The sequence below is a fragment of the Triturus cristatus genome, chromosome 5_2 (genome assembly GCF_964204655.1).
Source record: "Triturus cristatus chromosome 5_2, aTriCri1.1, whole genome shotgun sequence".
NCBI classification, from domain to species: Eukaryota; Metazoa; Chordata; class Amphibia; order Caudata; family Salamandridae; genus Triturus; species Triturus cristatus.
This window is the reverse complement of record NC_140588.1, coordinates 415,403,021-415,410,974: the sequence shown is the minus strand read 5'-3', so window position 1 is coordinate 415,410,974 and position 7,954 is coordinate 415,403,021.

The window sequence follows — 7,954 nt, the reverse complement described above, 5'->3', positions numbered from 1 at the left end:
CACAGAGGGAGGGAGAAGGGTGGTGCCTGGCATACATTACCGATCCCCGACCAGCACCCGACCAGGACAGTCTCAATCAGTCTTGACGCCGCCCATCAAGAGGGCCTGCGGGGCGGGCCACCAGGAAAATGCAGAGAATCCGCACACTGGTGTAAGGGAATGATCCCCGTGACCCACAGGCTAGCAGTCAATGTTCGTTCCCCTGGGCCGCATCCTCCTCATCAGGCCGTTCGGATCGCATCCTCCGCAGGGACTTCAAAAAGTCCTCCACTTGTTGCGGGTTCGTGAAGAAATGTTGCTTCGCTTGATGGGTGACCCGCAGCTTCGCCGGATAAATCAACGCGTAGTCGATTTGGAGAGCACGGAGCTTTTTCTTAACATCAACGAATTTGCGACGCTGCTCCTGAACAACAGGCGTGAAGTCTGGGAAAATGGTGAAGCTGACACCTTCGCATGACAGGGACTGGTTGATACGCGCAGCCCGCAGCGCAGCATCTCGGTCGCGGTAGTTTAGGAGCCGCGCGATGATGGGCCTAGGTGGGGCTCCCGGACGCGGTCGCGGTCCAAGTGAGCGATGCGCTCTCTCCACGATGAACTGTTTAGAGAAAGTTTCCGAGCCAATAGAGGCAAGGAGGATCCTCTCCACATACTCCTCCATGCGCCCCGTATTGGTGGACTCTGGCACACCTACCACGCGAATATTATTACGCCGGCTGCGGGCTTCTAACTCCTCATTCTTAGCAGCTATCATCCGCAGAACACTGTCCATTTTCGTTAGCTGCGTAGAGTGGGAAGCAGTCGTGTCATCGCTGTCAGAGATCCGCCGTTCGACCTCAGTGAGGCGTTCCTCATGGGCATCGATTTTCTGTGCGAACGCATCCATACGTGAAGAAAGACGGTCCACCTTGTCCACAACGGTGGCAAAGCCCTGCCTCATCTCCCGTATCATCTGTTGAAGGTCCATCGGCGGTGAGGCCACGTCCGCGTCAGACGCCGGGGGGCCCTGTGCGCCTCCATCATCATGCGCACTCCGCAGCCCCGTCTTAGCAACTGGGGTAGCAAATGACAATTTCGACTGCTTATTGTCATGTTTGCCCATCGTGGGCGTGTTGAAGGGAGTCGCCTCCCACCCCAAAGGAGCCAAGGTCACCCCCGCCACAGGCAGGTCAGGAGCAGGGGCTCACAAAGGGCAGTTCAGCCACCGCCGGCGCCGGAGCAGACGATGGACCCGCCCGGTAATTTGGGAGAAATCCAGGAAGGGAACTTCTTGTCGATTCACACCCTCACCAGGGCAGATCTGGCCAGCACACCGTTTCGAACACCCTCTGCCCATACACGGGAAGGAGGCAGCCCCACAGCGAGGCACCCCCACGGCAGGAACACCAGCAGTCCAACATCAGGGGGGCCCTCAGGCCGGTGATCTCAACCCCCGGTCAAGAGTGAGGGGATGCGAGGGGGGAGGTCAGGAGCACGCCCCAGGGGGTCTCAGCAGCGGTCGAGTCCCAAACGGCGCAGCCCTGGGCCACGTCGACGCACCTCGTCCAGGTCCCAATCACTAGTCCCGTTGAAGTTGTGGCGCAGTGCCACCCCCGACAGACCTCAGAGCCCCATCGCAGCGAGCTCAACAGGAGGGCCACCCATCTGCCGGGGGCATCGACTCATGGGAAGCGGGGGATCCGGAACACACTCAGTGGGAAATAGGCCAGAGCCCGAAGGCACAGGTACAGCGCCGGGGGAGGGGGCAACCATCCGGTGACACCCCAAACAGCACGATCAGTCCAGGATGGGGGAGGGGGGCGGCAGCTCACCCTCCGTGCAGCGCAGAAAGTCCCCGCCGGCCACCAGCACAACTCGTCAAGGGAGCACAGGTCTCGTCGCTCCGCAGCTCATCCCAGGCAAGTCACTCGGCGGGGGGGGGGCAAGCCAGGCACAGGACGGGTCATGAGCCCCCCCGCTGCCCGCCGCTTCACTCCCTCGAGCAGTCTCCGCGATCCTCACTCCGGGGGTCCCCGCGACAGCAATGGACAGTCCGGGGCCTACCCGCCTCGCGGTCAGCACCGGGATCGCGTAGCTCCAGATCCCGGCCGCAGCCACCACCTCGCAGCAGTCAGGGACTCGGCGCAACTTGCGGCGCCTCTCACTCCGTTCCTGAGGGTCTCACAGCTCCCAAACTTCAGGCGGAGCCGCAGGGGAACAACAGCCACAGGTACACCTGGTCGCGGTCCGGTGGGCGATCAAATACAAAGGATAACTGCAGGATAGTTAGTCCAGGCAGCAGGAGCCTCACATGAGTGCGGCCATACTGCGTGCGTGCCCTCTAGCGCCCCCCACCACCCGCTATTTATTTACCGGGAATTCTGGACAATATAAAACAAAGACGCTAACTCTTTTGTTAAACATAAATCACTAATCAATAATCAATACTCATCACCAAACTAGTCAATAATAACCATAACTCTGCTACCAGAAAACTGATCCAGCGGCGTATCAACAACAAATACTCTACTACCATATATTCAACTGGGCCCATAAACACACACAATTGAGTAAACCTCTGGAGTCAAAGTTTATATATGCGATCACAATATCCAGGATTAGTTATTCAATATTCCTAACTAACCTTTCCCTGATCAAAAAGTTCTTTCCTCTGGTGGATGGACCATTAGTTGAACTAGTTCATGGTGAAGAATAACTTAACTCTAAATTCTAACCTTAATTCTAAAACAAAGAATCACAGACTCATGAAAATCTAAATTTTCAAGTGCATGTGAACCATCTCAAATACACAGTGCATTCACCATCATTCAGAGGAGATAAAAATCAATTAGATCATCAAACAATATAACATGGACTTACTCAATGAAACAATGTCTAAGGAAAGAAGAGGATAGAGAGAAAAGAGCATCTGCGATTAACGTGAAATTATAATTAGCAAGAATGGTGTGAGGACCAACCCCCTGGCCAAGGAACTGGTAAGGGTCTCCTGGGATAGGTCAGGCGACAAAGACTTCAGGACAGGTTTCAGGACAGGATAGTAGACCTCTCTAGAATACCGACGATTGCGCCGCACCCCTCTCTGACACTCTCTTCCTCCTCGAGATTCTTCCGCGATCTTCTGATCTAACCCAATTAAATTAGGATAGAAAGTTCTGCTTCAGCTTCTGCATTCGATTCTTCATCAGCATCTCACAGCATCTCTCCCAGCAACAGCTTCTCCCGCTACGCAGACAGCATCTCACTACTCACAGCATCTGGTTCTGTATAACTAACTAAATCCATCTAAATTATACCTTTCGTTCCTCATGTTCCACCCACGAAAGTTTTAATATTGTAAAAATACGAAATATGATTGGTCAAGCAAGGGGGGAAGATCATCACATCATGCTTACATGTCATTTAATTCAGTTAAAACATTGTTCACAAACCCATCCCTTAATTTTTATTCATAATTGTATTTCCCACCCGCATTCACATTTCATTTGCAACATTTGTTAATTGTCCAATATGTAAGTCCACTCCGTTGAACTTTTCACCATCCGTTCCCAGGCTAGGACACTTTGCAACCTTGGCTTTTGTTTAAACTCCGAGTCATCATTCCGAGTTCACTTTCAGTAGACATGCGTAACCGTCACATGACTCAGCTTATTTCAGTTATACATGAGAGGCCCAAATGCGCACTAGTAATAAAGTAAAAAAGACAAATGTTACTTTCACAAATAAATGATCGCACTGTATACCACCCACTTCTACTCTATTCCCCTTTACTTATTAATACTTTCCCCGCATTAGCATTAGTAAAATAGCTCATTCTCGGTTCAGCTAAGCAGGTGCCATGCATGCGAGTCTTCAAGACTCCATTTTAGTGCCTTCTGCTCATGCGCAAGAATTTCCCTCCAAGCACTACTCGTCATATTGCGTAGATGCAGTTGACGCATGCCCAGTAAAGATTTCCCTGTTAAAACGATTTTAGACCTTCGTTCATATTATTCGCGTTAGTAAACACATAAGCAAGCTTCACTAACCTGCGTCTTTATGTGGTGCATATTAGTTATTCACAAAACGAATTTAATAACTTGTTAGTGAGTTAAACAAGAGGATTACTTCCGAGCAAGTCTCTTCTCTATGAGTTCTTGCTCCATTACTCCTACCTGTTAGCACTAATGTGGAACGAGAACAAGCATAGATTAGCCCTCAGAAAACTAATGACTGGCGTTACCAAACTACGAATTCTACCATTTGGAGGCCCAACTCTGGTGGGAACTACTTCTGTCCTCGAACAAAGAAAGACAGAGACCCCTGCCTAGCCTAAACTCCTAAAGGCAGTCCAGCAGAACAGGAGTAAGTTCTCAAGCAAGTGTAAGCAGCCAACAGTTGTATGCCCCCAGCTACCACTGGAAGTGCTGATAAGGTAGTGACAGGTAGGTCAACACTCTGGAAGCAGCACAATATTACCATAGTGGGTGAATTATACAAAGCTGGTTCCTTGAGAACCTTGTACAAAGCTGGTTCCTTGAGAACCTTTACTAAACTGCTGGAGACAATTGGCAGGCCTGAGTTATGGCAAACTTGTAGGCGGGTCCTGCAGTTCTGAATGAACCCAAAAGCAACTATACATTACACACAATATTGACACTGAGTAACGGGAAAAGAGCGATCACACAGCTATGCAAGACATTGCAATCAGATATGGACGGTGACCTATCTAAATAAAGGGATGAATGGGTTTGAGATGGGGGTAAGAACTATCAGACCAGGGTAGGATAGCTGCATTGGTATATCCGGCCTGTGCGTTGAGAAATGCACAATGTAAATTACAGCAGTATAATTGCTTCACAGGGTATATCTCACCCCCAAGAGAACTGCACAGATCTATCTATTGAAGCACCTGCTCTGTATGCCCTATGTGTAGAGAGGAGGCGGGTTTCTGCGACTTGGCCTGGATATGGCCAATTATATTAGGTCACTGGAAGGTGGTAGAGTCAACAGTGGAGAATGCAATAGGCAGGCCAGGCCTACTGAAACCACAGAGCTGCCTTCTGGGTCTGTTTGCCCATCCCATAAAGAGTCCCTATTTCTGTAGGGAATAGAATTATCGGTCTAGTTCTTCTGTAGGGAATAGAATTATCGGTCTAGCTCTAGGGTTGGCAAAGAAAGGTACTGATACTACCTGGCAATCCACTCAGAGTAGTGCAATGGATCAAAATAGTACTTTACTGGGAAGAAACGGAAGCAGAATCGCTTTGGCTGACCAAGTGCAGGGGCAGAGGTGAGAGACAAGGTATGTAAGGATGGAAAGAGCTTATGTTGTCCTTTGGAGAGGCAAGCAAGCCAAATGGTGCCTCTGGAACTCTGGGGTGCTAGAAAAGGCAAGCACAATCTAATAGTCAGTGGGTGACGTCAGAAGTGTCCCATAGGATGAACTGTATGGCAGTACATCATGAATGTCGCAGGTAGACGTAATGCCCTGGCTCTAGTACCTTCCCGCGCACACACAAAGTTATCTGAAATTATTTTTCTATGGGAAATCTAAAGCCAATTGTAGAACTGTTTTTATTTCTGGTAAGTGTCGTTTAAGCGTTGTTATTTTATGTGTATTTCTAAAGCGCAGGGTATCTTGGCGCTGAACAGTAATGTGTGCCTAGCTCTGCCTATGGTAGGTTGGATCACTGAAAATCCAGGCCCGGGGAGGAGCCTAGCGCGTGACCAAGATGGCTGCGTGAGCTTTGAGCTCCCGGTACCCTCGCGCCCTCCGTCAATTATCCTGTTCTTCATCCTGTCTCTTATGCACGGTATCCTGCAGATGAGTCATCGCGGGGGCGATTGACGCTGCCCGGGCCAAAATCGCCCGCCGGGGACCGGAGTTGTGGACGATGGCGGATTTCGGCCTACATCCGAGGGATGCCAGGAGCTCGCGTTGGCAAGATGCCCGGCCTCTAATTGAACAACAGCGGGCCAGCGGGGTGTGAACGGGCGGATGGAGATCGTCGCACTTTCACTTTCTCGCCCTATGTTGGCTCCGGCCTGAGAGTGCTTCCTGAGGCTCCACGGACATCTGGAGGACTTGCGCCCACCCTGGTCGTTGAGTGACGGTCCGGCCTGTCTCATTTAGCTGGGTGAGGGACGTTTCTCCGTAATTGCCTACATCGAGTCTGCAATGTCGGCCAAAGCAGAGGCTGACAAGCCGAAACTCAAGGCTACCAGGCGGGGAAGCTATACCCAATCCAACAATATGGATCGATATGCCCAGCAGAAGGGGTCCCCTGGTGGATCGGGACAGTCGCTGGAAGTACAGAAAGCTGACTCGTCCCCGGCCTCGGAGCTGTCGTTGCAGGATGTTATGGGGGCTATTGAGGGGATGCAAACATCGATCGGGCGACAGTTTGATGCCTTGGCACAAAAAGTGGACACTATTTTGGTCGATGTTAACTTGATACGCGCGGATTTGGCCAAAACCAATGAGCGGGTCAAGTCCCTGGACCTCAAGACTACTGGCCTTGCGGATGATGTTTTGGGACTGCAGGCGGCGGTCGAGAAGCTGCGGACTGCTAGTGACCTCTCTGCCCGTCGGCTGGAGGAATTTGAAGGTCGGGCCAGGCGCAACAATGTGCGCATTACTGGAGTCCCGGAATCCTCGGAAGAGCGCTCAGTGGACCTACTCGTTGAAGACTTGGTGGTGAACCATCTTGGGCCTAAGGGCCTTGGAAAGTTTTTTGCTGTAGAACGGGCTCACAGGGTGCCTGGCGGGAGGCCTAAGGCGGGAGCTCCCCCGAGGCCGATTGTTGCCCGGATCTTCCATTTTCGAGATCGGGACGCTATCCTGCAAGCGTCGAGGGTGACGGGCCCGGTTCCTTTTCAGAACGCCTCTGTGAGCTTCTATCCTGACTTCACCCAGATGGTGCAGAAGCAAAGGCAGTGTTTCCTGGGGGTTAAGAGACGCCTTAGGGAGATGGATTTGAAGTACGCTATGCTTTTCCCTGCCAGACTACGTGTGGTGTATGAGGATCGGACTTTCTTCTTCGACTCGCCTGAAATGGCCGGAGAGTGGTTGGACGCTCTGCCACGGAGGCGGACCAGCGGGGACTGTGTCACGGGAGTGGACAGTGGCCGGGCTGAGCAGGAGTGATGCCCCGGGTGTTAGGTCATTTTTATTTTTGCCCCGGACAATGACTTGTGGCTAACTGCAGTAATGGGGGGGTGGCGGAGGGCCGTTCGGAGCTCTTTCCTCCCTCGGGGTTCTTTTTGTAGATTTGTTTTTGATAGGGCGAAAGGCACTCTGCAAGTTGGGGGGGCTTTGTAAGCTGACGCAGGGGTGCAGGGAGGGGGGTGGATTTGGGATGTTGGGGTGGTTGTTGGGGGGGTTTTTCTTGCAAGGCGTAGTAATGGTTGTCAGGATGGTTTGGTGGTGGCTTTTCGGGGGGGGTGGAGGTCTCTTGGTGTTTGGGGATGGGGGGTAGGGGCCTCAATATTATTAGCTGGAATGTTAATGGCTTGGGTGATCGTATTAAGCGGGGGATCGTCTTACAATTCCTGAAGCGGGCCTCGCCTGATGTTGCCCTATTGCAGGAGACACATCTTATAGGGAATATGTGTTATGCACTTAATAGAAAGAGCTACAAATTCATTGCCCACTCTGGCTTTTCATCGGGCTCCAAGGGGGCGGGCATACTTGTTCGAGCCTCACTGCCACTCGAGGTTGATTCCACCATTGTTGACGATAGGGGGCGGTTCGTAGCTGTGGCGGGGAGATGGGAGGGTAGAAAGTTGGTATTGGTTTCTGTGTACGTTCCTCCGGCCCTGCAGGCCTCCACGTTTGCGGATCTGGGCAGGGCCTTGTTGGAACTCCCTGAGGGACTGCTAGTGGTGGGGGGAGATTTCAATGCTGTTGGTTCTGGACTGCTCGATAGGCACCCGCCCAGAGATACCGGGGGGGCTAAGAAGTGGCTTCCTGATTTCA